Below are 10,558 nucleotides of genomic sequence, written 5' to 3'. Positions count from 1 at the left end.
GCGTCCGGAGCCTGTGCTCCGCAACGGGAGAGGCCACAACAGTGAGAGGCCCGCGTACCACAACAACAAACAAACAAAAAACAACAACAACAACAAAGAGTAGAAAAGAAATTGTCAACAGATCCTATAGACTGCATGATGTGACTTCTCCCCCACGAAAACACATACATATACATGCATAAAATTATGAAATGATTGAAACTGGTGGATTTTTTTGTGTGTGAAAACCAATGGAACACTGGAGTTTGTTTCCAACTGGCCTGTGCTACATGGGATAGCAACTCAGATTCAGGAGCATGAAGATTCAGAGAAAGTGAGACAAAGGAATGCACCAAAGTGGAGAGAAGGTTATTAATTATCCCAGGAGGTGCAAAGGGTCTCCAAGAGTCAGGAGACCTTACCTCACTGGGTACATAGCTATAGAACAAGAGCTGAATTCCAGACTTGACGAGTAGTTAGCAGGAATACTGTACAGGGGATTTAACTTTCAGAAAAGGAGTTAGCCTTTATGACCTTTCTAAAGTGGAAAGCCTATGTCTCTACAATTATATCTATAGTTGAGAGAAATAATTAGCAAATTAAAGCCTTCTAATTATACTTCAGTGCTATAAACTAATTGCTACATAAATCCAGGTGCTTAGATCAAGGCTGATTTTACAGAAGGATACTCATTATTTTGCCTTCTGGTTCTAGAACAAAATCTTATAAAATGCAAACACTTTCTATCTGTGCTTCATAGCTGTGACTATTAGAATTTCATCTCTGACACATTGCACAATTACAAAATATAATCTTATTAAACTCTAGAATGGAAGTACGGAGGTCCACGTCGTGGTTCTGTGTTTATTTTTTATAAAATGTGGATTTTGAGCGCAAAAATGTATGGTGAAAACAATGGAACAAAATGTAGTATAAATAAGAGGTTAGTAATATAATAAGGCAAAAATTACAAATTATTGCAATGAATTACTAAAATGTGAGAAATGTTGAGAAAGGGATTGTGCTAAATTCTCACCACTATGAATATTGGGAATATCTGAAACACTGATACCAGTGTTTGGTGTAACGGAAATGTCTCAGTCTCAAATGTCATCAAGAGCTAGAGTTTCTGGTCAGCATCATATAACCATTGTTATCATACTGAGATAATATGAAAAGCAGAGAGACAAGACATGCTAGTTAGCATGCACAGCATTTTTGTGTATTCATATAAAATAAATTACACCAGGAATTTGGAAATACTGAAAATACCTCATGAGCTTCCATTACAATCTTCATGTATCAGAAACCTCAAGATTTGAATAACAGCCATAGTTCTTACTGTTTTTACATTTATTTTTAAAGAATTGAAAATTAAATTCAAATATTAACAAAAAAAGGTAATTATACAATTAAAGGCACAGTGAGCCTCATAATTTCATCAATATGGCAGACAGGATAAGTTCTTTCCGCTACAAATGTCTAGAAATGCTGGATGAAACATAACAAACATCCTTTTTCTTTTTGGCCACACCGCGGCATGTGGGATCTTAGTTCCCGGACCAGGGATTGAAACCCTGTCCTCTGCAGTGGAAGTGTGGAGTCCTAACCACTGGACCACCAGCGAATTCCCCAAACATCCTTTTAATGCATAATTGAGCAAGGAAGTTAACTAAATATGCAAGGCCAGAACTGGAGAAAGACCTGAAAACTAGAGCAGAAAGCTCATGCACTATCCTGGGAAGGGTTATATGGAAGCCTGAATGGAGCTCTTTCTTGGAAATACAAAGGCTTGGTTTTTAACACACACTGAGAGAGAGAGGAGAAAAGGCCCTAAGCTTCAGAAGAAAGGGTGTAGTTATAATAATATTAGGCAAATTAGACTTCAACTCTAAAAGTATTACCAGAAATAAAAAGGGACACTACATAATGAACCAAGGATCAATTTATCAGGAAGTCATGACACGACAAACTGTATGTAACTAATAAACAGAGCTTCAAAATACCTAAAACAAACCCTGACAAAAACAAAGAGAAAAATGCATGATCTTAAGTTGTAGATTTTGACTCCTCTTTCAATAACTGATAGAACAAGTAGATAAAATTCAATAAGGATATAGAATACTTCCACAGTTGACCTAACTGTCATTTATGGAATACCAGTCTTTTCATGTATACAGTGGACCAAAAACAAATCTAAATAAATTTTAAAGTAGTGAAATCTTACAGAGCATTTTTTAATGACAATGAAATTAAAACCTGGAATCAATAAAATTAATGGAGCTAAAGAATCACTAAACATTTGAAAATTAAATAATATATTGATTTGACCTGTGGATCAAAGAAGAAATCATCAAAAGAAATTAGAAAATATTCAAACTGAATACTAATGACAATCCAACATATCAATAGTTGTAGTATACGGCTTAGGTAGTGGTTAAAAAGAAATGTAAAGTATTATGTTTACATTAGAAAGGCACAAAAAAGTTACAAAATCAGTGATCTAAGTTTCTATCTTAGGAAGACAGAAAAAGAAGAGAATTAAATTAAACCCAAGTAGAAAGAAGAAAATTTAAAGAGAGGAAAGTAACAATTAATGAAATAAAAACAAATAATAAAAAAAGTGACAAAGCCAAATTTAATTTTTAAAAGATTAAAAAATTGATAAATCTATGAAAATTGATCAAGAAAAAGAGAACACAAATAGCAATATCAGAAATGAAAGTGGGGATATCTCTACAGATCCTACAGATAATAGACGTTTATTAAGAAAATATTATGTAGAAATGTATGCTCATAAATTCAAGAATTTATACAAAATGGTTAAATTTCTTATAAAACACAATTTGCCAAAAGTGACACAGAAGAAATAGAAAATCTGCATAGCCCCATATTAACTAAATAAATTAATATTTTTACTGAAACCTTTCCAACAAAGAGAACTCCAAATCCAGCCGGTTTCAATGGTGAATTGTATCAAATATTTTAAAAAGAAATTGTAACTATCTTACACAAACTCTTTCTATAAATAGGGGAAGAGAGCTCATTTTCTAACTCATTTTATGACCCAACAGAACTCTGATATCAAAACCTGATAAGGATATTCTCAGGAAAAAAACAAAAACAAAACCAAAAAACTCCAGACTGATACTTCTCATGAATAAACACACAAGAATCCTTTACAACATATTAGCAAATTAAATCCAACAAATATATAAAAATGATACATAATAATGAAGTGGTTATGATAATATCTCATAAGTAATACACTGAAGGCTGGTTTCAAGTTTGAAAATAAGTCAATAAAATTCATCATATTAACAGAATAAAAAAGAAAAACCATATGATCCTCCCAATGGATGCAGGGGGAAAAAAATGACAAAATGTAACACCTGTTCATGCCAAAAACTCTCAGAAAATTAGGAAGAAAAGGGAACTATCTCAATCTGATAGAGGGCATCAGCTAAAAACCCATAACTAGCACCACATTTCACAGGAAAGATGGAATATTTTCTCTGCAAGGCTGGAACAAAGACAAAGGTTTCTACTCTCACCACTTCATTTTACTGGAGGATCTGTATAGTGTAATAAGTAAGACAAGAGAAAGAAAGAAAAGGCATAAAATTGGAATTAACTAGGTAAAATGGTCTTTATCCAGACATTATAATTGTACACATAGAAAATTCTATACTAAAGCTACTAAGTAAGTTTAACAAGGTCTTAGGATACAATTTTAAAAATTAATTGTTCTATGTACATGCAGCAAACAGTGAAAAAAATTAATTTCAAAAAAGCGATGCATGGACTTCCCTGGTGGTGCAGTGGTTAAGAATCTACCTGCCAATGCAGCGGACAGAGGTTCGAGCCCTGGTCCGGGAAGATCCCACATGCCGCAGAGCAACTAAGCCTGTGTGTCACAACTACTGAGCCTGCGTTCCAGAGCCCGGGAGCCACAGCTGCTGAGCCCACGTGCCACAACTACTGAAGCCCACGCGCTTAGAGACTGTGTAAGCCACCGCAATGAGAAGCCCGTGCACCTCAATGAAGAGTAGCCCCCGTTCTCCACAGCTAGAGAAAGCCCGTGAGCAGCAACGAAGACTCAATGCAGCCAAATATTAAAAAATAGATAAATAAATAAATTTTAAAAAAATGAATAAAGAGCCTTAATTTTTTAAAAAAAAGAAGCGATGTAGTTAATAATAGCAATACAAGTGATCTCCCTGGGATTACTCCTCAAATAAACCATCTTCCACAAGTCTTTATTTCAGGCTATCACCAACAGCTAATGTCAAACATAATACAATGACAGTATACAGAGAAGTCTGGAAGTGCAAATAGATATAAAAAATCAGGAATTACAGATTATTTTTATTTTTTTCATTTTGCTCAACCATATTTGCTAATTTTCCCAAACAACAAGTCACACATATGAAGAGAAAATAGTTATCAACCTTCAAAATTCTATTAAGAAAAACAGCCAAGTGATTTCACCATTTATCATGAGTGAGCTTATTTGCCAAAAATTATTGACTAATGTAACAAGATTTAATATATCAACTTTAGAAATTTAAATGACAACATAATTATTAATCATAGGTCATTGGGTTAAACATTATAAATATTTTAATTACTCTTCTGAGGTCAAAAAATTTGTTATAAGATCTTCATAAATTAATATTAAAATAGATAATATTCAAAAATATTCATCAATTAAACACGAGAATATCAGTATGTATATTTTCCTATGTTATTCACATACTTATTAAATATCGATGGTACAGAAGTATTATACTAAGTGAATAGGAAAATAGAGTGCCAGGACTGTCATAAATATTTCACATGTATGGTATCCTTTACTCCCCCACAACACAGTCTGAGCAGATGCTAACATAGTCTCCATTTTCACATGGGAAAACTGAGCCACACAGAAGGAAGCAACTGGTGTGAAATCCCTGAGCAGTGGGTGTCAGTGGCAGCATCCAAACCTGGTGAATCTGATCCCAGAACCTACAGTCTGAATCACTACACTGAACACAATGCTCAAGGGGTAAACAAGATAAAAGTGTGTTCTCAATAAGCTTACATGTTAGTAATGGAATACAGAAAATAGGCAAATAAAGAAGAAAGCAATCAGATAATGATAAATCTTTGAAGAAAATAAAATACAAGAGACAGTGTGGGATGCATGTTGGGAAAGTCTATGTGAGGTGGCATTTAAACAGAGACGTGAATGATGTGAAGCAGCCAGTCTTGTAAAAATCTGGGGAAAGAATGTTCCAAGTAGACAAAACATCCATGCAAAGGCCCTAAGTAAGAGCAAAACTGATAATGCCTGAAGAACAGGGATGGGGGTATCCAAGAGATGACTCTGGAAAAGTAGGGCCTCACGGACAATGGGGAAAAAATTGGCATTTATCCTAAGGATGATGGGAAGCCATACTTAGGGAGAATTCAGCATGATGATTTTATTTGTGTTTTTAAAATATCTCTTTATGTACAGTGGATTGTAAGGGAAGCAAGAAAGGAAGCAGAGAGACCAGGAGGCTACCACAGTGGGCTAAGTTAGGGTGGCATGTGGCTTAGGCATAGTGGCTAAGGTGGGGAAAGAATCACATACGTTCCAGAGACACACCCAACAGGACTTTCTGATGACTGGTGTGGTGGGTGAAGAAAGAGAGGTAGCAAGGATGAGAATGAGATGGCCCCAGGGGAAAAATCAAGCTAGGTTTTAGATGCTTATTTATATGTCAGATAGGTAGCTGAATAAGTGAACTGAAGTGCCAGGAAAGGGGTCACACTGGAGATGGAAATTTGGTAGCCACCAGTGTCTAGATGAACACTAGAGCCTCTGGATTGGATGAGCCCACAAGGGTGAGTTTGTAGGCGAAGCAAGGAGGGAGCCGGAAGCCATACCCTTGGGCATGCCAGCAAATAGGACTGAGCAGGGGAGGGCTGAAGGAGAGAAGCCCAGAAAGGAGCAGCCCCCATGGCTAGAGCAAACTAAGAGGAGCAAGATAAGCAAAAGATGAGCGATAATCCTAGAGACCCAGAAGGAAGGAGGGCTCATCTGGGTGGAACTCTTTCTCAAGTGACGAGTGAAGGGGAGCAGTATTTTACTTTAGACTAACAATATGTTCTTGCAAATACTGTATAAATTTAAATGACTCATTCTCACAGAAAAGCCTGATACCTCAAAGAACACTAAAATAAAGAATTTTACAAAGTTAAACATCTTTTATGAATGAAGAGTACATCTCTTAAATAATCAAATGAGTAAACCAAGATTCTCATACATTAGCTTGCTTAAGCAGGATTTAATTTGTAGCATACCAAATCATGGGTAAGATTACCTTAAGGCTTGAACTCAATTTCAGATGCCGTCAGAAGTAAACTCTAACATTTGGGTCATACTGCACTACCTCTCCCTTCTAAAGCTCACATAAAAATTATCACCACAATAGTTGCTAACATTGATTAAATGCTTGCTCTATATTAATTAATTTAATCATCACCAGATCTCATGAATGCTTTTTATTATATCGACTTTTTTTTTTTAAGAGGAGGAAATGACCATAAGAGAGGTCTAAGTGTCTTTCCCAGTATCAACCAGAGTTCCACACTGGTCATTACTAAAGACTTTGGCCCTTATTCTAGTGACACAGTTAACTACCTCAGGACTCTGCCCTTTAAGCCTCCTGCTAAAGTTTGTTCCCTCCTTTCTTTTTTCTGCTATCCACTGATTGTATATACCCATCCTGACAATTAGAGAGAGACATGAAAATGAAGGTAAAGTAACAAGAAAACAATGAAGGAGATAATCATAGATAATCATGGCTGAGAACTCAACTAAAAAGGTGACTATGATTGAGCCTTTGAGTTTCCTAGAAGCACAAAAAGGAATATACAATGGATTACAAAATTTCCATTATCTAATAAAAGGAAACACACCAGTTAAGCAAGAGACCTTTTTGGTCCCAATCCTTAAATACAACAGTATTTCTTACATATGTTTATTTTAGGGAAAATAAACCATATAAGATCAGAGACTTCAAGAGAAATTCCTCCAAAGATAAAGAAATATTCTTTGTCTGGTTCACTTAGAATTTTCCATATAAAATGTGGTCAACAGTTCAGCATTCTCTAGTAGAAATACCTTTATATGGTTCATGGTCATCTCAGCTTTTTTAAACTTTAATAGGTGTCCAGTGACTTAGAACCCTGACCTGAACTTTTATAACTGTCACATGGGTTCAACAGAAATAAGACCTATGATATACTCTGTACAAATGACCTATATCACATCTCTCTCAAAGGTAGCAGCATCTACGTGAAACAAAATCTTGGCAAAAATTTCCAAACATTGCTTGCTCCCCAGCTCCAATTTATGTCCCTTCACAAACAAATTGCCAAGGGTTTTAACTAATGAAAAACCAGTTTGTTTTTATAAAACATCGTCATTTTCAGCTAATATAACAGAAATGACCAGGAAGAGCATGATTTAATATGGATTAAACATGAATACAACTCAGAAGCTTTCTTCTTGTTGAATTAGATAATCAAAACTATTAAACAGTATTTCAAAATGCTTTTCATAATCCTGGGACCATTAATGTCATGTTCAAATCACTGTGGATTTTTGTTGTTGTTGTTGCTTTTACTATTCATAGGGATACAATGAGTCATTGGCACATTTCCAGTGCAAGATGCATTTGAATAATACATGACATGCCCTTTAGCTAGCATCATGATGCCAGATTTAAAACAAGGTAAGAAGTTTCCTCCATGTACACTTGCAGTGTTCAGCTGTTCATAATCTATAGCGTTAACAATTTATCATCAAACCCAGTGACTTGCTGCCAACTTATCAAAGTGGCCACTGGATGCATATGATCAAGTCTGAGCATCTGGCTCTCCTCTGTTCCTGACATTAGCACAGACAACAGAATCAGTGGACTATTGAATGCAATTACAGTAAGCGAGACAGACAATAAAGATTGATAGTGCCTTCTCTTTTTATCACACACAAAACTAGTGGGGGTTAAAGCTTTGCCTTGAGCTGCCTTCATTTAACAATGATTGAAAATATGCAGTTGTGTTGGTAAAACACTGTAGCCTGTACCACTTCATTTACTGGACACATTATCAAATTAAATGAAAAGTGAACTGCCAAAAGCAACAGTTATTATATATTAATGATGAATATTTACTTAGCATTGTTCACAAATCATACAGAGAACAGAATCCTTCTTGTTATCTTCTTTGCAGGTTACAGTTGAGTAGGCTTAACATTTCTATGTTTACGTTAAGTCTTCTGTCTACAAATCTCTAAATACAGACTTGCACAATTGGTTTTCTGACTATCCATGTGATTACAATGTGTAATTAATAAAATGCTCGAGTTGTAGATGAATCCTAATTATTGAAGAGCTTTCTCCCCCTTTATGACAATTCTCATTCTTGTAGCTATTCTTATAGCAAGAGAAACTTAGCCAGTGGTATATGTTGTGAGTGAGAGGTTAGGAACTCCAGCTTCATCGAGCTTCTGAAATTTGGAATGTGAAAAAGACCCTCAAGATACAGACAAGCCACAAAGTTATACTTTCCTCCAAAGAGTACTGCTTTAGTAGCCATTGGGGGATATAACAGTCCAGCCTTAATTTGACCTCCAAGATAAGAAATACATAAGGGGCAAAAGGCAAAATGGGTCAGTATAGAACTATTGAGCAGACAAGGGAAAATGGATCTTATTCCACAGTTCAGACAGGAGGAAACTGCATTCTAAGCAAACATCAATAGATCTGGGAATACAAAAATAAGTGTCTCATTGTTAAGTGGACAAACATTCGGTGTGCATACTGGCGTATCAGAAAGACATGACGGCAGGCAGACATGATTGTTCAAAGTTATGCAGATTAATTCAAGGTTCTTTTAAAAACACACACATCTGGTCCTTCCTTTCCAATGAGAGATACAAGAAAAGAAGGTGCTCATATTTGAAATGTAGTCATGTCTCTTTTCTAAGAGCTCAATAACCTGAAAAGGTGACATATCCCAAACAAAAAAGAATATAAGAAGAGGTAAAAGAAAAGAAGACACAGAGAAAGAGTCACAGGTTTTCTAAAACCACCCCACTGGTTATTCTGTAAGCAATTAAATACATACTCAGAAGTGTTGAGTTTAGAATTAGAGCAGCAACCATATGCAGTTAATATAAATAGCAGCATGAGGTATAAGATATTCAACAAGTGTGGAAGACTCACCAAATAATAGCATCACCACAGTAGATAGAGAATCTGGAAGCCAAAAAGCAGCTGAATCAGAATTCATGAAATGTAAAGGAAACAATTATGTTCTCCAGAATTTACCTGGAAGCAAAATCTAAGTGAAATCACTCTTTCTAAGCACATTTAAATTCTAATGTTGCCTTGAAATCATTTGGGGATGTGTAACCTTTGCAGGTTATTCTCAACCTAGCCGACTACCAGACTTATCTCAGGAGCTTTGTAAAATGCAGATCTCTGGGTCCCAATCTTTGGGATTTTTATTCAGTACATTTTGGGTGAAGCAATGGGTACTCACTATGGAATATGTGGCGAATAAAATATGAAAAAGCTTAAAGAAAACCTATTACCTGTAAAGCCACCGTCTGTAACCCATCTTTTTATTCATGTATATCTTTTTAATCTACGAATGTAAAATTTTTCAGGTCAATAATATTTTCAATAACTTTAGGGGGTCACTTTATAAAAATATAAATGAAGAAGAAATATATGTTTATGGCTAAAAATCAACACACTACATATCAATACAAATAAAAACATGAAAGAATGCTCCTGTTATCCTTCAATAGCTGCTCTCACGGAGTTAGTTACTGTTAAATATAGATAAGTCTCTACAATCTTTATTTTACAGTCTTTACCACGCTGTTTATGGCAAGATTGTGTCCCAGCCTCTTCTACCCTCTTTAATGTGGTTTTCTTCTCATTTGCCCAATGCGTAACGTCACTCGGCCAGGCTATAGGGATTTTTTTAAGAGGAAATTGTACCATATGTAACTGTAAACTCAGTGTGTCCCTGGGAGGAGATGAGTTCAGAAACTTCCTATGTCGCCCTTTCGAGCCTCTCATCCTTTATGTATTCATTTTGAATTTATTTCTGTCTGTATTTTACATAATCAAAATTGAACTACACATATTGTTCTGTGAATTGACTTTTTCACTTTATGTTATTCTGATTTATATCTAGATTTATCTAAAACTATTTCTCTTAATGTTTTTTATAGCTCTATAGTATTCCATAGTATAAATAATCATAAACATTGTAGCCTTTACTGTGTTTTTACTATTGTTCCTAACTTATTAGTTTTACCAAAAATAATATGTAATATATATTTATAATATATATGTAAGATGTATTGTATATATGTATATGTATCTTCATTTATTTGAAGTTTTTTTGCAGTATAAATGAGAAATGGAATTTCTGCATCAAAAGTATGTGAACTTGGGCTTTCCTGGTGGCACAGTGGTTGAGAGTCCACCTGCCGATGCAGGGGACGCGGGTTCGTGCCCCGGTCCAG

At 35.3% G+C, this 10,558-nt stretch overlaps 1 long non-coding RNA gene across 1 annotated transcript in view; it reads right to left on the bottom strand.

Annotated features, from left to right (window-relative positions):
- The window catches only part of LOC114487410 (uncharacterized), a 240,925-nt gene that overhangs the window by 10,346 nt on the left and 220,021 nt on the right, over window positions 1-10,558 (bottom strand). Inside the window, exon 3 of the long non-coding RNA XR_003682478.2 lies at window positions 9,240-9,272. This is a non-coding gene — a long non-coding RNA (uncharacterized lncRNA). The remainder of the gene's footprint in view (window positions 1-9,239; window positions 9,273-10,558) is intronic.

This window comes from Physeter macrocephalus, chromosome 12 (assembly GCF_002837175.3).
Source record: "Physeter macrocephalus isolate SW-GA chromosome 12, ASM283717v5, whole genome shotgun sequence".
Lineage (NCBI taxonomy): Eukaryota > Metazoa > Chordata > Mammalia > Artiodactyla > Physeteridae > Physeter > Physeter macrocephalus.
The sequence above is the reverse complement of the archived record's forward strand: the minus strand, read 5'-3'. Positions and strand labels throughout refer to the sequence as shown.